We start from the raw sequence: 27,279 nt of genomic DNA on the forward strand, positions 1-27,279 counted from the left end.
CTGTGACGGAGTGTGACCTGAGTGTGACCTGTGTGAGAGCTATGCGTAACCTCTGTGACCTGAGTTTGATGTTGTGTAACCTGTCTGTGAGCTATGTGTTACCTCTGTGACCTGAGCGCGACGTGAGTGTGACCTGTGTTGGACCTATGCGTGACCTCTGTGACCTGAGTGCGACCTGAGTGTGACCTGTGTTGGAGCTATGCGCTACCTCTGTGACCTGAGTGTCACCTGAGTGTGACCTGTGTGTGAGCTATGCGTGACCTCTGTGACCTGAGTGTGATGTTGTGTGACCTGTGTGTGAGCTATGCGTAACCTCTGTGACCTGAGTATGACCTGAGAGTGATGTGTGTGTGTTATGCGTGACCTCTGTGACCTGAGTGTGACCTGTGTGTGTGCTATGTGTGACCTCTGTGACCTGAGTTTGATGTTGTGTGACCTGTGTGTGAGCTATGTGTGACCTCTGTGACCTAAGTGCGACCTGAGTGTGACCTGTGTGTTAGCTATGCATGACCTTTGTCACCTGAATGTGACGTTGTGTAACCTGTATGTAAGCTATGTGTGACCTCTGTGACCTGAGTGTGATGTTGTGTGTGTGACCTCTGTGACCTGAGTGCGACCTGAGTGTGACATGTGTGTGAGTTATACATGACCTCTATGACCTGAGTGTGATATTGTGTGGCCTGTGTGTGAGCTATGCGTGACCTCTGTGACCTTAGTGCGACCTGAGTGTGACCTGTGTGTGAGCTATGCATGACCTTTGTCACCTGAATGTGACGTTGTATAACCTGTGTGTAAGCTATGTGTGACCTCTGTGACCTGAGTGTGATGTTGTGTGTGTGACCTCTGTGACCTGAGTGCGACCTGAGTGTGACATGTGTGTGAGTTATACATGACCTCTATGACCTGAGTGTGATATTGTGTGGCCTGTGTGTGAGCTATGCGTGACCTCTGTGACCTTAGTGCGACCTGAGTGTGACCTGTGTGTGAGCTATGCATGACCTCTGTGACCTTAGTGTGATGTTTTGTAACCTGTGTGTGAGCTATGCGTGACCTCTGTGACCTGAGTGTGACCTGAGTGTGACGTGTGTGTGAGTTATGCGTGACCTCTGTGACCTGAGTGTGATGTTGTATAACCTGTGTGTGAGCTAAGTGTGACCTCTGTGACCTGATTGCGACCTGAGTGTGACCGGTGTGTGAGCTATGCGGGACCTCTGTGACCTGAGTATGACATGTGTGTTACCTGTGTGTGAGCCATGCGTGACCTCTGTGACCTGAGTGTCACGTTATGTAACCTGTATGTGAGCTATGTGTGTCCTCTGTGACGGAGTGTGACCTGAGTGTGACCTGTGTGAGAGCTATGCGTAACCTCTGTGACCTGAGTTTGATGTTGTGTAACCTGTCTGTGAGCTATGTGTTACCTCTGTGACCTGAGCGCGACGTGAGTGTGACCTGTGTTGGACCTATGCGTGACCTCTGTGACCTGAGTGCGACCTGAGTGTGACCTGTGTTGGAGCTATGCGCTACCTCTGTGACCTGAGTGTCACCTGAGTGTGACCTGTGTGTGAGCTATGCGTGACCTCTGTGACCTGAGTGTGATGTTGTGTGACCTGTGTGTGAGCTATGCGTAACCTCTGTGACCTGAGTATGACCTGAGAGTGATGTGTGTGTGTTATGCGTGACCTCTGTGACCTGAGTGTGACCTGTGTGTGTGCTATGTGTGACCTCTGTGACCTGAGTGTGATGTTGTGTGACCTGTGTGTGAGCTATGTGTGACCTCTGTGACCTAAGTGCGACCTGAGTGTGACCTGTGTGTTAGCTATGCATGACCTTTGTCACCTGAATGTGACGTTGTGTAACCTGTGTGTAAGCTATGTGTGACCTCTGTGACCTGAGTGTGATGTTGTGTGTGTGACCTCTGTGACCTGAGTGCGACCTGAGTGTGACATGTGTGTGAGTTATACATGACCTCTATGACCTGAGTGTGATATTGTGTGGCCTGTGTGTGAGCTATGCGTGACCTCTGTGACCTTAGTGCGACCTGAGTGTGACCTGTGTGTGAGCTATGCATGACCTCTGTGACCTTAGTGTGATGTTTTGTAACCTGTGTGCGTGCTATGCGTGACCTCTGTGGCCTGAGTGTGATGTTGTGTGACCTGTGTGTGAGCTGTGTGTGACTTCTGTGTGACCTGAGTGTGATCTGTGTTTGAGCTATGCATGACCTCTGTGACCTGAGTGTGACGTTGTATAACCTCTGTGACCTGAATGTGATGTTGTGTAACCTGTGTGTGAGCTATGCATGACCTCTGTGACCTGAATGAGAACTGAGTGTGACCTGTGTGTGAGCTATGCGTGACCTCTGTGACCTGAGTGTGACATTGTGTAACCTGTGTGTGAGCTATGCGTGACCTCTGTGACCTGAGTGTGACCTGCATGTGAGTTATGCATGACCTCTGTGACCTGAGTGTGACGTTGTGTAACCTGTGTGTAAGCTATGTGTGACCTCTGTGACCTGAGTGCGACCTGAGTGTGACCTGTGTGTGAGTTATGCGTGACCTCTGTGACCTGAGTGTGACGTTATGTAACCTGTATGTGAGCTATGTGTGTCCTCTTTTACCGGAGTGTGACCTGAGTGTGACCTGTGTGTGAGCTATGCGTGACCTCTGTGACCTGAGTTTGACGTTGTGCAACCTGTGTGTGAGCTATGTGTGACCTCCGTGATGGGAGTGTGACCTGAGTGTGACCTGTGTGTGAGCTATGCGTGACCTCTGTGACCTGAGTGTGACGTTGTGTAACCTGTGTGTGAGCTATGCGTGACCGCTGTGACCTGAGTACGACCTGAGTGTGACGTGTGTGTGAGCTATGCTTTACCTCTGTGACCTGAGTGCGAACTGATGGTGACCTGTGTGTGAGCAGTACGTGACCTCTGTGACCTGAATGTGATGTTGTGTAACCTGTGTGTGTGCTATGCGTGACCTCTGTGACCAGAGTGTGACCTGAGTGTGACCTGTGTGTGAGCTATATGTGACCTCTGTGACCTGAGTGCGACTTGAGTGTGACCTGTGTGTGAGTTATGCGTGACCTCTGCAACCTGAGTGTGACGTTGTGTAACCTGTGTGTGAGCTATGCGTGACCTCTGTGACCTGAGTGTGACCTGTGTGTAACCTGTGTGTGAGTTATGCGTGACCTCTGTGACCTGAGTGTTACGTTGTGTAACCTGTGTTCTCTTCTCTTCCCAGGGCCCAGTGAGCTGAGGATTGTCCTGGTGGGAAAGACGGGAAACGGGAAAAGTGCGACCGGAAACAGCATCCTCGGGCGGAGAGAGTTTGTCTCCAGACTGTCTTCAAATGCAGCCAGAAGTGAATGCGAGGAAGGGTCGTGTGTGAGGGACGGGCGAAGGGTTGTGGTCGTGGACACCTCTAGACTGCTCGACCCCAGGGTTCCAGTTTCAGTCATCTCTCAAGAGGTCTCTAGATGTGCAGTGATGGCGGCCCCCGGGCCCCACGCCTTCCTCCTGGTGGTTCAGGCCTCTCGCTTCGCCCCGGATGAGGCGAGGGCCGTCCGGGACATCCAGGCTCTGTTCGGAGAGGAGGCCTCGAGGTTCACGCTGGTCCTGTTCACACGGATGGATGACCTGGAGAAGGATGGAGTCACCCTGGAAGACTACATCCGAGGCTTGCATCCCAGCCTGAGAGCAGTGGTCGGGGCCTGTGGGGGGCGCTATCTGGGCTTCAACAACCGGGCTCAGGGGGAGGAGCGGGAGCAGCAGGTGGAGGCGCTGATCGCAATGGTCCAGAGGATGGTGGAGGTCAACGGGGGCTCCTGCTACACAAATGAGAGGTTTGAGAGGGCGGAGGAGGAGATCCAGAGACAGGAGAGAGAGATCAGGGATGAGAGGCGTAGGGCTGGGCGGAGGGATGGAGAGCTGCCGACTCCCCGCCAAGAGGCCAAGAACAGGGTCCTGGTGGCGAGGACATGGGGTGTGTCCGATGCGCTGGCAGCGGCCTGGAACACGATATTCAAATAACCCAAAAACAGCTTGAACAGGGGAAAGAGAAATGCAGCCCCTGACCAGGGGCCGACAGCTCCTGCGCTTGTATTTTCACTCTGAAACGTCTTCAGCTCACACTTGCTCACTGATCACTCAGTGCCTACTTTCTTTTCCTCAATCCATCATACACAAAGCTTATTGGATTACGTGGTTGTCTCCTACCAAATGTCTGGGGCCTGAGAAAACTTAGTGGTATCTCCGTCAATATGGAGTGACCAGAGTGTACTGGGTTTGACAATTGCTTTCGATTTACCCGCATTGAACCAAGGGAACCTGGACCAGGGCTGGGTGGTCTTTAATAAAGCTAACGGCTGCTCCTTTTGGACCCCAAAAGATACCACCGAGGTAGGTGCGATGGTGAAGAAAGATTACGTAGAAATGCAGGGTTCTGATTCCTATAACATTCTACAGTTTTTCGAGGCACAAATGCTGGAGATAAAAAATGTAAGTACTGACTCAACTGGCCCTTGTTGTAAACCAGGGTTTGCCACTGCTGAAAGTATTAAATCAAGAAATTAAGGGCCTGATGAAGGTAGGCTTTTACCGGTCGGTAACGGCCGAAATCGGCCGTTACCAACCAGTAAAAGCCTTTTCCTATGTAGGTGGTATATTTACCGATTCGGTATTTACCGAATCATCTTTTACCGATTTGGTATTTACCGAATCGGTAAATGGGATGTAGGAAGCACTTTGAAGAGTGCTTCTGTGCTTTAAGGATTCGTTATTTACCACCAACTATTGGTTGGTGGTAAATAATGAATTCCTGTGTAAATGCAAATGTGTGCATTTACACCTTTGCCATCTTAGGGCATGTATGTATGCCACATGTGCACACCAGCCCTATTCAGGGGTGCAACAGGGTGTCAAAGTGACACCCTGCCGCCCTTGACTATTTCCCTATTTTACCGAATCAGTATTTACTGATTCGGTAATTGACATGAAGACCCATAGGAATGAATGGCAATTACCGAATTGGTAAATACCGATTCGGTAATTACCGAAGCTTAACGATTCGGTAAATTTTACAGAATAATTACCTACATAGGATTTACCGATTCTAAAATACCGAATCCATAAAATTCTGTATTTTAGAATCGGTGAAACCTGTTTACCTACATCTAGCCCTAACTGTTTAATCAGAAGACAACATTTACAATTCTCCATTGGTAAACAACAAGAAATCAACCTCCTTAAGCGAGCTAGAAATCATTATAGATTTAGAGAAAAGAGAAGGGATTCTGATGCCAAATGGATCGGGTAAAGGGAAGCCGCCAGAGACAAAAACTCAAAACAATACTGGCATTTGATCACAGAATACTGCGATTCAAGACAGAGGGCTCTGCCTATTCCAATCCCAGAAAGGGAGTGGGTGGTCTATATCTCTCTATTATATTAAAATAATGGTACAGTGCCTTTTTTGACGCCCTCTATAGAGGAGTCTTCACTTCTGGAATATGGTCCTCCATCAAGGGATGAAGTAGTGGGTTACATAAGGAATAGTAGATCCTCCGGCGCACAAGGGCCGGATGGAATTCCAATGGTGGTAATTAAAAAGGAGACAGCACTTTGTTTGATTTCTGCTTCCGAACTACTAGTATCCCCTCCTCCCTCCTGGAAGGGGAGCATTATAGTTCCTCTGTATAAAAAGGGCCCAAAGAGTCAACCTACTAGTTTTAGACAGATTGCATTGTTGGACGCTACAGGCATATTATTTGCAAAAAGCATACTCTGTCACCTGCAGTAATGGGCCAATGTTCAGAAGATCTTACCACCAGAACAGGCGGGCTTTAGAAAGAGTCACGGAACCCTGGAACACATTGCGGCTGCAAGACCATTGTAGAGAACTACACTTTCTCATGAAGCGTGCCAGTCTATACGGCTTTCATTGATTTCTCCACGACATTTGATAAAGTGGATCATCAATTGCTGTTGAGAAAGCTTCATCATCTCGAATGCCACACCACCTCCTGTGCCTCTTGATAGAATTACATACAGACACCTGGTGTCATGTGATGTTGGGAGGCCACAAGGTTTATCTTGCAGGATCGAGATTGATAATGGGCTGAAGCAGGGTTGCCTTTTGGCCCCTCTTCTGTTTCCCCTCTATATATATGATCTTCCAGGTTCGTTAGATTCAGTGAGGGGGGATGCCCCTAGAATTGGTTCCTTGTCTATAGCTTCCCTACTTTACGCAGACGACGTTGCAATTTTTGATTTAACTCCAATCGGCTAGCAACGTCAACTGGATGTCCTAACTAAATATGCAGAGGGTTATTTTTTGAAAATTAATATTTCTAAAAGCAAAATGTTAATCTTCTGCAAGAAAGGTCATAGAATAAAGAAGGGGTATAAGTGGTTGTTAGGGCATGAAGAACTAGGACTGGTCGACTCATATTTGTATCTGGGAAAGGTTTTTGAGAAAAACGGGCTAGACTCAGAACATATTAAATTATGTGTTGGTAAGGCCGCCTCCCAGGCTGGAGCTTTGAACAGATTTTATAAAATTTGTGGGAGACGTCATTTTAGTCATGTCCTGTCAGTATTTAAGGTTACAATTCCGCCCTCATTAACTTATGCTGCAGAAGTATTGGATAATAATTACTGGCTCGCCTTTGACAAGGCTGAAGGCCTGTTCTGTCGCCAAATCTGTAATCTAAATTCTCTGGCCGCCCCACATGTTTTACGCTTGATAATTGGTCTAGTCTCCTCTTTTATTTTAGCTCTGTCAGCAGTCTTGAGGTGGGGGAACGCTCTCCTTTGGAGAGTTGAGGGTTCCCTCAGGGCTGCCCTGAGAGTGGAAATCTTTGACAAGCTAAAGGATCATTCAGCCTTTCTTAGATCATTTGCTTATGCAAATGACTTATTTGGGCTCAGCTTAAATAGTAATTCACCTCTGCCAAAGTCTGCATTGACGCTACTCATAAAGAAGTCTGCAAGCTCTATTAGCATGGCAAGAGATATTGCTTTAAGTAATTCTAAGTCCCAAAATGAGTTGGTTTGTGGTAGTGCCTGCGTAGGCTAATTACAGGGAGGAACTGAGGGATGTTATGTCCATACTGGGAGCAACCAATCTACCATGGCTGTCTTATGTTAGGAGTGTCTGCCTTTCATCGGGATGGGCAAATATGTGGTCAACTCCGGAAGAGACCTGTTTAAGCATTTCTAAATAGTCCCTAGTCCTTGTTTTTAAAGAAAATAAACTTGCCCTACTGCCCCGGAGCATGAACTCATGCCGCTTGTCATCAAGGTTTCCGGATGCCAAGCAGCAGTACAAATTGGAACTGACCTTGGACAGTATTCAACCGTTCATGGCAAAAAAAACTGTTTCTACAATTTAGGCACGGTACGCTTCCGCTCCGTGCATTGACGAACAAATGGCAGGGTGCAGCCAAAGCAGATCGCCCTCTGAAGAAACAGAACTCCATGTAATGCTTTTCTGTCCTGCGTAGCATAGGTCTAGATCGAAGTGGGTTCTCCAACTCGGCAGAAATTTGGGGCTTAGAAACCACATTGCGGTCCTCAGGCTACACAAACATGAAACACTTCCATTATTTGTAGTCGCTACCTCTAAATTTCTGTTTGCAATGTGGTGTATACGCAGAGGAATCCTAAAGGGGAAAGAGTTAAGCAATTGTTTGATGGTGCCCTCTAATTAATTTTACTACTATCTTTCGTCTTCATATATCCTCATCTAGAGAACAGTGATGATATTTCTTGTTTTATTTTTTCCTGTTTAGGTAACGTCATTTTAATGTTTTTCTTTAAAAAAACATGTTTTTTTAAATAATGCAACAAAATATGAAAAATTTATTGATATTGGTCCTAAAAGTTTTAAAATTCCAAAGTAGGAGACCTGGGTTCCACCGATAGTCCTGTGTTCCAATTTTTTGGGGGGCCGGGTTGATCTGCAGTGACAGCTAATATTATGGTAAAGATGTAATATTCTATTTTTTTATTAGTGACCTGATGTCTTGAATACTTATTTCCGACTGCCTTACAGGTGTAATATTTTATTTTATTTTATGGATTGTAACATGTACCGTGCTTTTATGGCTGTATAGCCGAAATAAAGTATTTTTGACTGACTGACTGGTAGTGCCTTGGGGAAAAGGCCACAACCTTATTTGATTTGGAATCATCCACATGGGATTAGAAGTCTGAGGCTTCTTTTGAGAATTCATCTGTCGCCCTTAAGAGATGCTACTGGGATATGGGATAAAATCCCGAAAGAGGGGAGAATGTGCTAATTATTTTATACTCAAATCCAGGATCTTAATCATGTCTTATTTGTGTGTCCGGAATTACAAAGGGCAAGTCGGTTCTTTTTAAGACCTCATTTATTAAATGTAATATTCATTCAGCCCAGGAGGCCAGAATATTTGTTTTAGCCCCACCCAATGAAATGGTCTGTTATAAAATGTTCCAATTTTTTAAGCTTTTCTGGCTATTTATTAGGGATTACTTAAAAAGTTGCTATTAGTTGCTATTACTGTATAAAAAGCATATTCACCCTTCTACTGTACTTATTAATCTATTGTTGTATTTTAGGGAAAAAAGGGAAATATTCTTTGTATTGTATTTAAAATGGTCTTTTTTACTGTATTGATGCATTTTGTGGACCTCCGTAGGAGTTCCTTAAGAAATAAAACTTTTTGAGTTTGTTTGCCGGCGCTCTTAATGTTCCACTGCGCACCCCGTGATCCGTTGCAGGAATACGGACAGTTTCAGCAGACTGCTTTTAAAGCTTTCCAGCAAAGCGGAAGTGTTTGTTAGAATGCCGATGCACGGAGTGTTGGTGTATGGTTCAAAATGTGTTTAACGGCATGCGTGCGGCCGTTTTTCCCGCTGTGTGCGGCATTTTCGTAAATACCGCGTTACATGACGAGCTCAGCTCGTCATCAGCACACGGTAGGTAACGCTGATGATAAGCTCAGCTCGTCATCAGCATGGAAGGGGTTAAACAGATTGCCTTGACCCCACACCTAACAAACTTCACCATATGAAGGGAGAGGGGCCTACACATGCAATGCTTTTAGAATTAGAATATGTGACATGCACAACTGGTGCAAACTCAACTGTACGCGCGCGCCGGCGACACCGTCGCCCGACGCCACAGCCTGGATCAGAAAACCAGTCGATTCCACATCTGGATGATGTAAAATGCTAAACAAACAAGTCCAACGTTGCTTGCTAGCAAAACATGGTCACGTGCGGAGTAGGAGTGCTCTGTACAACAGAAGAACTATTTGTGTTTCTTGCTTTGTGCCACTTGTCCACTCCAAGACGAGAAACATTGTTTACAATGCGCGTTACAACGCATGTCATTACAACGCATTTTTTACATTGCAAAATCCATTACAATGCATTCCCCAAAGTGATGACCCAGCAGAGTTAGAATAGTAATTGCGTTGTAATGGATTATGTGTTGTAAAGACATGCGTTGTAATGGATTATGCGTTGTAACGACATGCGTTGCAATGGATTATGCGTTGTAACGACATGCGTTGTAATGGATTATGCGTTGTAACGACATGCGTTGCAATGGATTATGCGTTGTAACGACATGCGTTGTAATGGATTATGCGTTGTAACGACATGCGTTGCAATGGATTTTGCGATGTAAATAATATGTTGTAATGACACGCGGTGTAACTTGTGCTTTGTAAAGTGTCGTATTCCTCCAAGACTGATGACAGGTCCTTTCAATGGCTGCACTAAAAGGGCGTTTGTAAGTGTCTTCTATGACTGAAATAAGCACTGGCTTATGTTAAATAACTGCACAGCTTTATAATGACGTCACTAACAACACCGAAGGAGTCTTGAGTGATGCAGCCATGAACCCGAGGAAAAAGAAAACCGTAAGATTGAAGTTTCTCAATTGTCAAGTATGTATTTCGGGTAGGTTTTTTTTTTTTTTACCTGTGAGTTGTGTACATTGTAAATTCATTTTTAACCCCCCCCGCCCCCGCAAAAAAAGGATTCATAAATGTATAATCTCCAGGGTAAGTACTGACACCCACCAGCAGAACTACTGCAGTGTGTGATTTACTTTAAGTCATAACGCGCAGTGAAACAATGCAACTCCTGTTTTTTCTGCATAAAAAATATATATATTCCAACAAAACTGGAACCAATCTGCTGAAAGAACAAAAGATTTAAGCGCTTAAGCTTGTTAAAAATAAGTTTCCACTAAACGCCGCTGCTTTTAATGCCCATTTGAGAGAAAACTCCCCGTTTTACTCAAACACTTTGGATTCACGTGGATGCTGGAAGTATGCACATTTGGGGGAGAGGTTTGATTGGCCCTGCAGGATCTAAGGAGTTCACTCTGACGTCAGGTGCATAAAGTTTCTTTGAAGGGAAAACCTCGTCCCTTGTTGAGCGCAACTTGAATGAGCTCGTGCTGGTATTTCCCTCCACGTGGAAGGAAAAGAATCTGGGCCTCATTTATGAAAAGTGACGCATTGTTGCGTGAAAACAGCGATGCGTCACTTTTCACTGCGCTCTCCCTGCGACATGATTGATGCGTCATATTTACAGTATGACGCATCACGTCGCAAGGAGTTACAGATACGTCAGTATTTTTTACGTATCTGTAGGCGCAAAAAGTGACGCATTGCTGGAGTGTGTCACAAAAGTGACGCAACTCCAGCAATGGGGAAAGCCCATGTGAAAGGGCCTGCGTCAGTCTTACGCCTGCCGTGAGGCAGGCGCAAGATTTTGACGCAACCGCATCCTAAAAGTGACGCAGTGAAATCTCATAGATTTCACTGCGTCACTATTACGAGGCTTTTTGCGGGTGAACGCCCCCTCTTCATACATTATACCTGGCGCAGGTATAATGTAGCGCAGGGGCCTCATTTATGAGAAGTGACGCATCGCTGCGTGAAAGCAGCGATGCGTCACTTCTCAGTGCGCGCTCCTTGCGACATACATGATGCGTCATATTTTCTGTATGATGCATCATGTCGCAAGGAGTTACAGATACGTCAGTATTACTGACGTATCTGTATGGCGCAAAAGTGACGCATTGCTCGAATGTGTCACAAAAGTGACGTAACTCCAGCAATGTGTCCTTTCACATGGGCAAGCCCCATGTGAAAGGGCCTGCGTCAGTCTTACGCCTGCCATGAGACAGGCGTAAGATATTGACGCAACAGCGTCCTAAAAGTGACGCAGTGAAATCTCATAGATTTCACTGCGTCACTTCTACGAAGCTTTTTGCGGAGGAACGCCCCCTCTGCATACATTACACCTGACGCAGGTATAAGGTAGCGCAGGGGTTTACAAAGTGACGCATCTGCTTAGATGCGTCACTTTGTAAATAGTGCGCAACAGAAGGCATGTTTTACGCTGCCAATGCGTCACAAAAAGTGACGCATCAGAAGCGCAAAACTGACGCAAGGCCTCATTTATGAGAAATGACGCATCGCTGCGTGAAAGCAGCAATGCGTCACTTCTCAGTGCGCACTCCTTGCGACATGATTCATGGGTCATATTTATAATATGACGCATCATGTCGCAAGGAGTTACAGATACGTCAGTATTTTTTTACGTATCTGTAGGCGCAAAAAGTGACGCATTGCTGGAGTGTGTCACAAAAGTGACGCAACTCCAGCAATGTGTACTTTCACATGGGCAAGTCCCATGTTGTCAGTGCCTGCGTCAGTCTTACGCTTGCCATGAAGCAGGCGTAAGATTTTGACGCATTAGAGGCCAAGAAATGGTGCCGTGAAATCTCATAGATTTCACTGCGTCACTTCCATGACCCTTTCTTGCGTGAAAACGCCCCCCCTTGCATACATTATACCTGGCGTAGGTATAATGTGGCGCAGGGGTTTACAAAGTGACGCATCTACCTAGATGCGTCACTTTGTAAATATGGCTCAAGAAGGCGCATTTTTTACACCACTGGTGCGTCACAGTAAGTGTCGTACCAGCGGCGTAAAAGTGACGCAAGGCCTCATAAATGAGGCCCCAGGGGTTTACAAAGTGACGCATCTGCTTAGATGCGTCACTTTGTAAATAGTGCGCATCAGAAGGCATGTTTTACGCTGCCAATGCGTCACAAAAAGGGACGCATCAGAAGCGCAAAACTGACGCAAGGCCTCATTTATGAGAAATGACGCATCGCTGCGTGAAAGCAGCAATGCGTCACTTCTCAGTGCGCACTCCTTGCGACATGATTCATGGGTCATATTTATAATATGACGCATCATGTCGCAAGGAGTTACAGATACGTCAGTATTTTTTTACGTATCTGTAGGCGCAAAAAGTGACGCATTGCTGGAGTGTGTCACAAAAGTGACGCAACTCCAGCAATGTATACTTTCACATGGGCAAGTCCCATGTTGTCAGTGCCTGCGTCAGTCTTACGCTTGCCATGAAGCAGGCGTAAGATTTTGACGCATCAGAGGCCAAGAAATGGTGCCGTGAAATCTCATAGATTTCACTGCGTCACTTCCATGACCCTTTCTTGCGTGAAAACGCCCCCCCTTGCATACATTATACCTGGCGTAGGTATAATGTGGCGCAGGGGTTTACAAAGTGACGCATCTACCTAGATGCGTCACTTTGTAAATATGGCTCAAGAAGGCGCATTTTTTACACCACTGGTGCGTCACAGTAAGTGTCGTACCAGCGGCGTAAAAGTGACGCAAGGCCTCATAAATGAGGCCCCAGGGGTTTACAAAGTGACGCATCTGCTTAGATGCTGATCCAGCGGCCTATAGAAAATATATCATAAACAACGCTATCCAACTTCATAACCTATAAACAAAATTCTATACTAAAATTTGGACCCATTTATAAACCTGACATATTTTGGGCCTACTGAATCAGGTGGTCAGATTAAATCTATATACACATTATCTACAAACTATATACATATTTATACATCTGCGGAAAGAATATTGTCATTAGAATAAAACTTGACCATTTAAACGACCACCAATGGCGACATGATCTAGCTAATAGTAACCTATACTCCTGAATAACCAAGACCAGCTTGTTTGTCAAAAGTAAGATTTTATTTACTAAATTATGGTATATAAGTTGATAGTTTTATAAATGAGATTTATTAACAATAAAGCAAGCATGTTTATAAAGAAACGTGAGTAAAATACAATTTAAGCAAGTGAAATAAATTTAAAGTAAATGTGTAAAGTTTAGCATTTCTAAAACCTAATTCCCTAACTAAGCTAAATAGATAGAATTTAAAGTAAAGTTCATTTGAGGATTCTTACGTGCTCCACGCAAAGTCCGTCAGCACTTCACCCTCATCGGAAAGTCAGAAAGCAGCAGCCAGCCCATCCCTAGGGGCATGACTTTTTATACCTTTCTACGCTAACTAAACTACGCAAAGGAAAGTTTTCAGAAATCTTCGACGTCCCATTGGTTGAGAGTGACAAGTGACATGTCACCCACTTTTCAAAACTTCCATTAAGTCACATTTCTTAGAGACCATTGTCCCTTCCGAGTGCAACCAGGAGCTTCCTTGGATTGCAACAATTGTATAAAGTCATTCTCGCAGCGTCCATTGACTTCCAATTGATTTCCGCGGATGCCAAGTTAAGGACTGACAAAATTTTCTTTTTCGACCTTGGCCATGTCCGACAGAATGACGATAGCACGTTAGTTTTTGCTTTGTGAACGCAGCTTTTGACGAATAATTTATTTCAGAATGGGCGTCTCAGCACTTTTGCAGAAGTAATATTCAGCATATTGTAGTTCGGGCAGACAAGGCCCAAAAGCAGACAACTTATGATTTCTAATATAAAACAAACACAAGAAAAGTATTAATGTAAGAAATAATGTAGATTCTGTATCCACCCCAGGATTTACTAATTAATTAACCCACCCGATTAATCAAAATGTTACCTAGCCATTGCAAACAAATAAAGCAGCGTTTATATCTACCAGTCTCCGTTATTCCATGAGACTTAAATGCACCTAGAATAGTAGAAATGACATCACACAGACAAGGAAAAGCAAAACAAGCACATGCTTCTTTTAAGTTTGCAGCAGTTAGTTATGACAAAAACGAAAACAATAAATTATTTTATTATTTTGCACGAACAAAAAGATGCAACAATTATGCACGTTTATGAGCACACATATTAGTCCCCCCATGTGTAAAGTTTAATCTAAGTTGTATTAGCATGACAAATCACAAATCATTAATATTATTATTCATGTTATGGAAATGTGACTTCACGAGTTTAAACAAAATTTTGTTTTCTATCTCGCTCCATCAACTCCCTCATCTGGTGATTAACAAATCACCACACCAGCACTCAAAATTTTGATAATTTAAATTTCTAAGAAATCGATTCAAATTCATTTGTATCAGTAAACCTAAAAGTCTGTTTCTGCATAATCTTTGGAATTAGCATAACGCTCTCTATGTAACTCCTGTAATTCGATCTCTCTTTCTTCTTCTTTTCTGAGTTTATAGATTCTTTTCTTTTCTTTCAACTGTTTCTTTCTTTTATGTAACAAACAACCTAATTTGGTCAAAATAAAAATGAATACTATTATAATCAAAGGTGCCAAAATCTTGCCAAGAATTGAACTTCCGATATTATGAAACCAGTTTTTAATTGCTTGAAACCTTTTTGAAAGTTTCCCTGTAAAATCATCTTCTTCTAAAGGAATTATCTCTGAATGCATTTGTGTAATATTCTTAATATACATTTCAATATTCTTACTTTCATCAGGTATATATGTACAACAATGTTGTACATGTTAAATGCCACAGACTCCTCCCTCTTTTGCTAGGAGTATGTCTAAAGCAAGGCGGTCTTGAATTACCATGGATCTAATTGCAATAACTTCAACATTCACTAATTGAAACCCATCAGCTGTGTCAGTTGATAATCTATCAACTATAGTGGACAATTTTCTGATTCTCCCTGCATTTAGGGTTATACCAACAAAAGGTATTACAGCTTGAAAAATATCTCCCAGAACTTCAGTAAAAGTTTCTCTTTTAACTCTATTTACATAATTATGAATTTTAAACAATCCTTCTGAATCTCTGTCAACATGAAACACTTTAGGAAAAACAATTCCCACATAACAAGTTCCATACCAATGGTCTGGAAGGTTGTAGTAGGCTTTGTCACCACAAACAAAATAAATCCCAGGAAAGATAGGATCTTTTCCACCTTTAAATCCCCAACCTCCCAAAATCTGATAAGTATCTTCACAGTTACTTGCACCTACAAAATAATTATCAAAAAGTGTATTATCTCTTCTAATGCAAAGTTTTCCACTAACTGGTTTGTCTATGTGAATTGCAATATTTTCAAGCATTTTGCCATTTAACTTCTCATCCTCTTTCTGCTAGAAACTTGACTTAGTCTGCTTGACTAATTCATTCCTCTTATAAATTGCTCTTCTCTCTTCAACCATATTTAAAAATTTCTTTCCTTCAGCACTTAATTTGCATGTTAGATTATTCTTGTAAGCATACTCGTAAGTGAGTTCATTAGTAACAAGGAAAAATTCTCTCATTTGTTTTGCTTTCTTATGCTTATTTAAAGCATTATCAATCTTAATATTTGCAAAAATGTCATCATAATTTGAATAGTAATATTCTAAACGTCCAGTTTGATAAAATAAACTAGTTAATACACTACATGTTACAGCATAAGTGAGAGGAAGCATATTATATGTTACTCCCTCAGAAACAGAAGCAGGTAACTTAACACAGACGTAGCAGTCTTTTGCATCCATTACCTTAACATATTCACTCAATAGCTTTGTGAATGTATTACTTGAGAAATCACCAATTGATTTATCTTGATGAATGTTAGGCTGATGATCAATAACTTTTGCAGACGCACTATGTTTAGTTTGGCTAACCAGAGCTTTGCTTGTTATGTTAACTTTGTGTAATTCTCTATTCATCTCCAAAGGAATAATCACAGCTAGAACCAACCAGAGCAGAACTAAAATGAGCAGACACACCAGAGTCATCTTACAGCATCTTTTAAAAACAGAACACTTTGAAGTGCTCTCCTTAACATAAGGCATTTTTGGTTAATTTTAGCTCCAAAAAAATAAAATAAATTTTTAAAATTCCCTAAATTATTTACACCCCCCTTTTAAAATATATATATATTTTTTTTTTTTTTTTTTTTTTTTTTAAAACCCTAAACAAGATTTCTTCGACCTTATGTCATACATAAGTTTTCTTCAACTAAACAGTTTTTCTTCGACCTTGTGTCAACTAACAAATTTTTTTCAGCCTTTTGCCAATTCAATATTTCTGTACTTCAATCATTGTCACTAATTTCTTGTATTTCGTTTTCTTCTTCACTACTATCATATATGTCAATAACAGGTGGAATTACTAAGTAAGTCCACTCAGGAGACTTGTATTTTTGGTTTGGTCTTATTATTCTCTTCCCTTTTCTCGATATCACTTCAATTTTTCTTCCAACTCCAACTTCTTTTCCAGGACTCTTTTGACTACTGATTTCTTCAACTTGTTCTTTTGGCTTCTTGATCAATCTGACTCTCAATCTTCCACCTGGCCAGTAGTCTGCTTTTCTCACGTACTTCTTCTTTGGTTCAGAATTATTTGATTCTGACTTCCAAGTCCTTTTCTTTCTATTTTCACTTTCACCTTCCACGTCACTTTCTTCAGTTTCGTAGTCTGAAATTTCAATTGACTCAGGAACTTCTCTATTCGGCAATTTCACTCCTTCAGGAACTTCACTTTGTCTTCCATCACTGGTACTTGGTAATTCGTTTTCCTCCTCTTCCTCAATTACCCCCAACTTCCCAGATTTCGGATTTTTGTTCCTTACTTCAGAGTTTATTCTCTGCCTTTCGATACTCTCCTGGTCTGAAACTTCTTTTTGTTCTGCTTCTTTGTCTTCAATGGAGACAACCGAATCCTCAGTTATCTTTCCTTTTAACAGATTCTCTTCACCTTCAGAATCTATTTCAATTATTTCCAAGTCTTTTCTTGTCAAATTTCCATTCACTGGCACAGTTTCCAGATGTCGACTTTCTTGTCGATCTTCAGAATCTGGAATTATTTCACCTTCTGTTTCGCCTTCTGCCTCAGAATCAGAATCGTCTGTTGTATCACTTTCAACATCAGAACTCTCAGGAGTTGGTACTGGAATAGTATGACTAGGATGAATCCAACGTTTCAATCCTCTGCACTTTACAGCATTAGTAGTGATCAAAATTATCTGCCTAGGTTTCTGCCATCTAGGAGCTAGACAATTCCTTCTCCGATGTACTTTCGTTCTGACCCAATCGCCAGGTCTCAGATCATGTGTCAAAACCTTTTCATCTGATTGAGCTTCAGTTCCCACCTGATTAGACACAGAAGTTACCATATCAGATAACCTTTTACAGTAATCCAAAATTGCACTGTCATTTATGCTCAACAGTTTACCTACAGGTATAAAAGCTTGCCTCATAACTCTTCCCATTAAAATTTCATGAGGACTCAAACCTGTCTTTTTATCTGGTGTACTTCTTAATGACATCAAAACAAGTGGAAGAGCATCAGTCCACTTAACACCTGTTTCAAGACACATTTTTCCAATTCTGTTTTTAATTGTTCCATTTATTTGTTCAACCACTCCTGATGCCTCTGGTCTGTATGCACAGTGTATTTTCTGCTCAATGCTCAAAGCTTCGCAAATTAACTTCATCAGTTTGTTATCAAAATGGCTTCCTCCATCACTCTCAATAGTGACTGGAAAACCGTACCTTGGGATGATTTCTCTGAGCATTAATTTTGCTACTGTAATTGAATCACAATGTCGTGTAGGGAAAGCCTCTACCCATCTTGAAAATAAGCACACAATTACAAGTACATATTTCAAACAATTGTGTAAGGGCATTTCAATGAAATCCATTTGTAATCTGGTAAAGGGACCACCCTCTCGACCAATTATTCCTGTCCCCACCACTGATTTTCTGTTTGGATTCATTTGTTGGCATGACAAACACCTTTGACAAAAAGATTCAGCAATAGTTCTAAACTTGGTATTGAACCATGTTTCTCTGAAAAGTCTAACCATAGAATCTCTTCCCAGATGTGCTGGACCATGATATAATCTGGCCATGTCAGCAATCAAGCAATTTGGTAAGACTACTCTGCCATCTTTGTAAACCCACACTCCATCTTCTTCACGTGGTCTACAATCTGATCTTAACCACAAGTCTTTTTCTTCATCTTCTGCTTCATTTTGTAAATCTCTAATCTCATGCCATGTTTCTACAACAGTTGTTAGCATTAATGAATTTGAATCAGTTTCTTTACTCCTCTCCCGATTGTATGAATAATTTTTCCTTGCGCAGTATTTAGCTGTTTCATCTGCGAAGGCATTTCCCTTGGAAATATAATCAGTTCCTCTAGTGTGCGCTGCACACTTAACAATGGCGATTTCTTTTGGCAATTGTATTGCTTCAATTAATCTCCTAATGAAAACTGCATTTTTAATTGGTGATCCTGCTGATGTCATGTATCCTCTCTGTGACCAGAGTTGTCCATAATCATGCACAACTCCGTACCCATATTGACTATCAGTAATAATGGTAACTCTTATATCCTTTGATATTTCACATGCACGAATTAAAGCAATCAATTCAGCCACTTGTGCTGAACGAACTCCTTCAAGACATGATGCTTCTTCAACATCTACGACTGTACAAACTGAATATGAAGCTTTTAAGACACCTCCTTCGGATCTTAAGCATGACCCATCTACAAAGTAGACAAAATCCGATTCAGGCAAAGGTCTGTCTTTGATGTCTTTTCTTGGTTTAGTGCAGAATTCCATGACATCTAAACATTCATGTTCTGTTTCAATGTCATCAACAATTTCAGAATCAGGCAGTAATGTAGAAGGATTCAGATTTAAACATCTTGAAATCGAAACATTATCTGCTCCTAGTATGATTTTCTCATACTTTGTCAATCTACTACTTGTTAGATGTTGAGTCTTACCTCTTGTCAGTAATATTTCAACTGAATGAGGCACAAAAACTTTCACAGGAAATCCCATAATGATCCCCTCACTTTGTTCAAGACTGATGCTTGTAGCTGCAACTGCTTTCAAACAACCTGGTAAAGCTTTTGCAATTGGATCAAGAACTGCAGAGAAGTATGCAATAGGTTTCTTTAAATTTCCATGTCTCTGAATTAACACAGATAATGCACATCCTTCTCTCTCACTGCAATATAGTTCAAAATCTTTCTCATAATTTGGCATACCTAAAGCTGGAGCTTGGCATAAGCTCTTTTTAAAGTTCTCAAAAGAATCCATCTCAGCATCATTGAGAATAATTGGATCTTTTATATCTGACTTTGTCAGTCTTTGTAGTGGTTTTGCAATTACTGAAAATCCACTTATCCATTGTCGACAGTAACCAACCATTCCCAAGAACATTCTGACCTGTCTTTGTGTTCTTGGTGGTAACATTGCTTGAATCATTTTTATTCTCTCTATTGTTACTTGTCTTTTACCCTTTGCAATTCTGTGACCAAGATATTTTACTTCTTGTTTGCAAAACTGTAGTTTTGCTGGGGACACTTTATGTCCTTCTTCTGCAAGGCGATTTAACAGAATTATTGTGTCTGTTACACAATTTTCTCTTGTCTTTGCAGCTATTAACAAATCATCAATATACTGCACTAGCGTAGACCTGCCAGGTAAGTCTAGGTCTTCTAATGACCTTTTTAACAATTCGTTAAAGATTGAAGGACTTTCTGTATAGCCCTGAGGGATTCTTGACCATCCGAGGGTCTTACCTTGGAATCTGAAAGCAAAAATTTCATAACTGTCTGGATGTAAGGGAACAGTAAAGAATGCATTGCAAAGGTCAATGACTGTATACCATTCAGCATCATGTGGAATCTGAAATAGAATTACTGCTGGATTTGGAACCACAGGACAACATGGAACGACAATTTGATTAACTTTTCTCAAATCTTGTACGATTCTAAATGTTCCGTTAGACTTTTTAACTCCCATAATTGGTGAATTACAAGAGCTACTTTCCATTTCCTTTAATACACCTTGCTTGATTAATTTTTCAATTATAGGTGTAATACCTTCAATTGTTTCTGTTTTCATTTTATATTGTGGAGTGTTTGGAAATTCTATTCCCTGTTTCAATGTGATTTTTACTGGATCTACGTTTTTCATCAGACCCATCTCATTTCCAGTAAAATCCCATATTTCAGATTTCACTGTTTCTTTGAGTTCTTCAGGTAAATCTTTTTCTTCAAATGCAGGAAACAATTTTGTTTCTTCTGCTTCCATCATCATCATTGTCATTCTGTATAAACCATCTTCTTCCATTGTTTGTAACTCAACTCCATCAGGAGAACAATATATTCTACAATTCATTTTACATAGGATGTCTCTGCCCAATAAATTCACTGGACTACTATTACAAACCACAAATCTATGTTTGTCTCTGTAATTTCCAATTTCAACTGGTACTGGATCAGTTAAATCAGTTTTAATTTGTTGATTACTTACTCCGACAACTTGGATGGTATCCCCAGAGAGAGGTAGGTTTTCAATTTCCACTGATCTAACAGTAGAACGGGTAGCACCAGTGTCCACTAGAAAAGTGATGTCTACATCATTAACTTTCCCGTTTACAAAAGGACCAGACTGGTCAACCTCAAGAGTGGCTCCAACAACACACTCTTCCTCCTCTCTCGGGCACCGTCAACAATAATCATCAGAATCGCTGTCTTGACTTTCTGCTAATAAAAATTGTTGTGAAGCATTTTGCATTTGAACCCTTTGCTGTTTTTGCTGTTTTTGTGGTTTTATTACCTGTTCACTTCCCTGAAATCCCACGTTTGGATTATATTTTTGAACTCCCCCACAATTCGGAAAAGGTGGTTGTGGCAATTGGTCTTGACGATTATTCACCTGTTGTTGTTGTTGTTGCTGTAACTGTCGCTGAATATTAAATTCGTTTAACCCTTGTTGTATCTGTAGCTGTCGCTGCAGGTCAACACCATTCTGCATCTGTGGATTCAATAAGGGATTCTTTAAGTTTTTAGGAGGATGAGGACACTCGTCTCTCCAATGTCCAATTTCGCCACAATTAAAACAAGGTAATCTTTGTTTCAACTCCTCAATCTTTGGGCTAAATTTCTTTTGGAAATTATTACTTTTAAACTTTCCTTGTATCTGGTTAGTATTTCCAGTTTGAACGAAATTAGTGTTCTTATTACCCATGCTGGCAATCTGTTGCTCAGCCACTTTTACCTGAGCCCACATGGCTTTCTCCTTCAGCTTCTTCTGTTTTACTTCTATTTCATCGCTACAATACTTTGCTTTTCTTAGAATATCATCTACAGATAGTGATTGCCATCCGACAATACTATTTCTGATCATTTCTCCAATTTCAGGTTTTAGTCCATAAACAAATCTATAGACAAAATGGCTCATGTCTTTTTCATCTAATTTTTCATAACCACTGTATTGTTTAAAGATTAACAGTAGTCTTTCATAAAAAGAATGAACTGATTCTTTTGTTTCCTGTTCTGTCCTTTCTATTTTAACCCAATCGACTTCTTTAGGTGGAATTTTGTTTTTCATCCAAACAATTACTTTTTCATAAAAATCCATTACAAGTGGATTTGGAGCACCTGTTTCTTTAATTCTCTCAGGTTCTGTTTTTGGCCAACTAATCGATATTTTACATTCTGTCCAAAGATCAGATGGAACGACAATATCAAAAAATCCATCTAAATCAATCCACAGAACTTTTGACACTTTGATGAATCTATCGACTTGCCTGTACCACTCAACTGGTTTCTCTCTCAATTTTGGAAAGTCATTTGTAAATAACAGAATGTCCTGTCTCGACCAAGGGACATGAACATATCCTCCACCTGCAATTTCTCTCATTGGAAATTGTTTTGACAATTTTTCCAATCTTTCATCTTCCTTCTTTTTCGTCCATTTTACTCTCCATTTATTCAGTTCTCCTAGCTTTTTGATATAGACAATCAAATCTTTAATATGAACTATTCTTCCCATTGAGTTTAAACTCTCAATGTCACTTTCTGAAAAGTCTAATCTGTAATGTTTCGCAAAATTCTTTTGTTTACTCACATCGATTTCGAGTTCTGCTGCTAGATCCTCTAGCTGATCATATTTATTTTTTGTTTTCCATTGTATGCTTTTACAAATGAACAGTAGTTCATCATCTCGATAGTAATTTAAACTATCTGGACCAATTGTTCCAATTATTAATTCTTCGATATTCGCTTTTAATTTGGCCACATCAAGTTTTGGTGTGGTTACCCTGACTTCAGGACTCCCTATATCTGATATAGCACCCATTGGTGTTTTTGGAGATAAATCCTCATTAAAGGTTAAATCAGGCATTCTCGATTTAGAAGAGTTTATTTCAGATAAGTCTGAATAAAATTTTTCAGCAGCCTTTTGAATTTCTGTATTTAAAGGAATAGTTAATCCAGTTTTGTTTGTTTCCTTTTGGTCAAATACGGGCTGAACAGGACCAATTGTTACTGGAACTGTCACAGCTTCCATGCCTTTTGTCATTCTTTTTATTAATTCTTCTTTTGATCTTAAATATTCATTATAATCAACATCTTCAACATTTCTTGCCTCTCTTGTATAATCTTTTGGAGGTTCTCTTGCTCTTGGAGCCATTGTAAAATGTCTACCTTCATTTCGAGCATTCTCGAATTCTGGTCTTCTAGGAGTTTCAATGATTTCACAATTATTAGGATAAAGTTTAGGAGCTTCATTAATTGGAGGTGCACTCGGTGAAGTTTCAGTAGAAACCACTGGAGTAGACCATGATCTAGGAGGTCTCAAAGGCTGATTCTTTCTAGCAGTTGTATATATTTCTTCCATAACTGCATCCTCAGATTCACTTTCCATAGATTTCCCTGTAGGAGTACCCATTACCATTTCATGAATTAAATACAATCCTTCACTCATGTTTCCCTGTCTCCACATTCGCAATCTATCTTCATGAGTTTCTCTTCTCCAAGGTGGATTTTTAGAAGGTCTTTTAATTCCACTAGCTTCTCTTTGTAATTGATACATCTCGTCTTCCCACTCAACTAAAGCTTCAAATTGAGTTGGTCTCGGTTTCGGAACGAGAGCATTCATTTTCTCTCGTAAATTTCTTAAAACTTTTACATTAAATGAACCATCATCAGGCCAAGTTAAAACACCGTCGTTCTTAGTATAGCGTTTCCAACTATCGAACCATAAGACAGTATGATATCCATATTCACCTTCCATATACGCTGCAGGTGTTTTATACTTATGAAGTAGTTTACCACCTCGCGTTTCGATTTTCTTGTCAGGTGAAAATAAATTCTTAAACTTCTGAAATAATGTTGGCTTTTTCTCAACATGTTTAAAATGATAACTCATTTTTAAGAGTTAAGTCTAATTCACAAAATCGTTCGTAAAATATTTCCGGGATGTTCCGTAAAACAACCAATCCGTGCGCGAAACACACCAACAAGCCAATGACAGTTGAGCTACGTCACTTTTCTGCTCAACCAATAAGATTGGAGTTTTTCTGAAGGACCAATCAGCTCACAGGACGTCAAAGACTCAAGAGCCAATCAGAATATAGCTTGTGACGTAGGTCACCCAATCCCAGCGCGACTCTGTGACGTACACAGCAGCTGCGGTTTCTCGTTTCTCACTCCTGGCGCTTACCCCTCCTTCACAAAATCTTTTCACAGCGCCATTTTAAGAACACTTTTCAGTGTAAATTAATTCTTAACGATGACTATAAGGACAACATCTGTTCGTTTCACTATTTAGGATAGTTTACATACATTCAAGTATCCACACTTCGGAATAGACGGCGCTATTCACACTAAGGATAATATTCAATTGTCAGTAGAGTAACCCTTACCCCACCCTTCTAACACGTATAATTATGAACTCGCTTTGCTCTGAACCCACCGCGAAGTGAAAGTTCTAAGAGTTCCACTTGAACATAAAATACAATTCAAACTCGCACTTTCACACTGAAATTTCCCTAATTTTCAAACACACATGAAATCCGTACAGGACTCTCACCTGTTTATAGAGATCATGCACCTTTAGTAAAATAACGACGTTATCCGTACAGGGCTCTCACCTGTTTATAGATATGAAACATGTACCCGTACAGGACTCTAACCTGTTTATAGATAATCATGCACCGACGCTAATTTACCCTTCATTCGAGCTCGGATATAACTAATACTCTTATCACAGTGAGTTTTATGGAAGGCGCTTTGTCCCTATTCTCATGCTGCTTTAATTTCTTAGAAAACCCTCACTTTACAAGATTCAGACCTATCCCTAAAACTGTGCTGCTCGGCGACAACACTATGGTACACGGCGATACCTCTTGTGATACTCGGCGATATCACTACAAACAGAACAGATGGCTTGCGTGACTAATTTCTCGCCACACAAACTATACCGGTATAGCTTACAGATAGCACGAAAAACGAACTCAACATGTGTTAAAACATCGATCCTATTTCCATACCATAACACTTTAGTAATCCTTAGCAACCAACATATTACCTTGGTTACCCTTAGCAACCATCAATTTCTGCTACCAGAGAATTGATCCAGCGGCCTATAGAAAATATATCATAAACAACGCTATCCAACTTCATAACCTATAAACAAAATTCTATACTAAAATTTGGACCCATTTATAAACCTGACATATTTTGGGCCTACTGAATCAGGTGGTCAGATTAAATCTATATACACATTATCTACAAACTATATACATATTTATACATCTGCGGAAAGAATATTGTCATTAGAATAAAACTTGACCATTTAAACGACCACCAATGGCGACATGATCTAGCTAATAGTAACCTATACTCCTGAATAACCAAGACCAGCTTGTTTGTCAAAAGTAAGATTTTATTTACTAAATTATGGTATATAAGTTGATAGTTTTATAAATGAGATTTATTAACAATAAAGCAAGCATGTTTATAAAGAAACGTGAGTAAAATACAATTTAAGCAAGTGAAATAAATTTAAAGTAAATGTGTAAAGTTTAGCATTTCTAAAACCTAATTCCCTAACTAAGCTAAATAGATAGAATTTAAAGTAAAGTTCATTTGAGGATTCTTACGTGCTCCACGCAAAGTCCGTCAGCACTTCACCCTCATCGGAAAGTCAGAAAGCAGCAGCCAGCCCATCCCTAGGGGCATGACTTTTTATACCTTTCTACGCTAACTAAACTACGCAAAGGAAAGTTTTCAGAAATCTTCGACGTCCCATTGGTTGAGAGTGACAAGTGACATGTCACCCACTTTTCAAAACTTCCATTAAGTCACATTTCTTAGAGACCATTGTCCCTTCCGAGTGCAACCAGGAGCTTCCTTGGATTGCAACAATTGTATAAAGTCATTCTCGCAGCGTCCATTGACTTCCAATTGATTTCCGCGGATGCCAAGTTAAGGACTGACAAAATTTTCTTTTTCGACCTTGGCCATGTCCGACAGAATGACGATAGCACGTTAGTTTTTGCTTTGTGAACGCAGCTTTTGACGAATAATTTATTTCAGAATGGGCGTCTCAGCACTTTTGCAGAAGTAATATTCAGCATATTGTAGTTCGGGCAGACAAGGCCCAAAAGCAGACAACTTATGATTTCTAATATAAAACAAACACAAGAAAAGTATTAATGTAAGAAATAATGTAGATTCTGTATCCACCCCAGGATTTACTAATTAATTAACCCACCCGATTAATCAAAATGTTACCTAGCCATTGCAAACAAATAAAGCAGCGTTTATATCTACCAGTCTCCGTTATTCCATGAGACTTAAATGCACCTAGAATAGTAGAAATGACATCACACAGACAAGGAAAAGCAAAACAAGCACATGCTTCTTTTAAGTTTGCAGCAGTTAGTTATGACAAAAACGAAAACAATAAATTATTTTATTATTTTGCACGAACAAAAAGATGCAACAATTATGCACGTTTATGAGCACACATATTAGTCCCCCCATGTGTAAAGTTTAATCTAAGTTGTATTAGCATGACAAATCACAAATCATTAATATTATTATTCATGTTATGGAAATGTGACTTCACGAGTTTAAACAAAATTTTGTTTTCTATCTCGCTCCATCAATGCGTCACTTTGTAAATAGTGCGCATCAGAAGGCATGTTTTATGCCGCCGATGCGTCACAAAAAGTGACGCATCGGAAGCGCAAAACTCACGCAAGGCCTCATAAATGAGGCCCTAGGAGTATTTGCTCCTTACTTTACCAAACACAGGCTCACAAAAGCAAGGCCAACTTCATTAACCTTTGAAAATAGAAAGATAAAACTGAGGAATGTTTTAAATAATAAAACACCACGAAAGCACAGCTGCAAGGAATCCAAAGAAATACCAATATTCTCAGGAGCACCATTTAGTTAAAATGTATTTGGCACTAGAGGGCTTGTAACGATAGGAGATACTTAGAAAAATGTGCTATGAAATATCTAATATAAGCCATAACGTATTCAGTTATTTACAAGCGGGAACTTACTGAACATGGTGTTAACAATCTACATGCGCACCCACTAAAGGCTATTTAAAGAAAAAGACCCCCCCCCCCAAAAAAAAGCAAACGATTTTGAATTACTCAGTGCTAACAGCCAATCAAAACAAGCATTGGCATAGCCCATAAGTCTCGCCTTTGAGGCCGTATAAGTGTTTAGCCAGGCAACAGTTAATGTTGTTCCACTAAGCATATTGTGCTGGATAACTAAACACTTATAAGGTCCCAAAGGCGAGACTATTGGCTATGCCAATGCTTTTTTTTTTGACAAGCAGTGCTATCAGGTTCCTGCTGCCACTTAGCCCACTGCATCCGACGTAGACGCTGCAGCCATCTTTGAATGGTTTTAAACCCAGTTCAAAGGCGGTCGCAGTGTATGTGAATCCCGATCTCAACGGTGAGACTGTTCTCCGGCTTCCAAATTCTAGTAAATACAAATTATGTCAAAAGAACACCCCTTTCCGAGCTGCACGGCTCATCCTACCCACGTTTCACGCACAGATTTGAAATCCTGATGGTTTGGGCCTCACGGAAATTAAACTGGTTGGGTCCTGACTAAGGGGAGCCTAGCTATGATAATTTAATTGACTGCACAAGAAACGCAGTGTTTCACTTAGAACAAAGAACACACAAGAACAAACGTC

At 40.8% G+C, this 27,279-nt stretch overlaps 1 pseudogene; it reads left to right on the top strand.

The window, feature by feature from the left end:
* The first annotated feature begins 3,151 nt into the window (after window positions 1-3,151).
* Window positions 3,152-4,170, top strand: LOC144828264 (GTPase IMAP family member 4 pseudogene; annotated as a pseudogene).
* Window positions 4,171-27,279: the final 23,109 nt, after the last annotated feature.

Source organism: Lissotriton helveticus, chromosome 4_1 (assembly GCF_964261635.1).
Source record: "Lissotriton helveticus chromosome 4_1, aLisHel1.1, whole genome shotgun sequence".
Taxonomy (NCBI): Eukaryota; Metazoa; Chordata; class Amphibia; order Caudata; family Salamandridae; genus Lissotriton; species Lissotriton helveticus.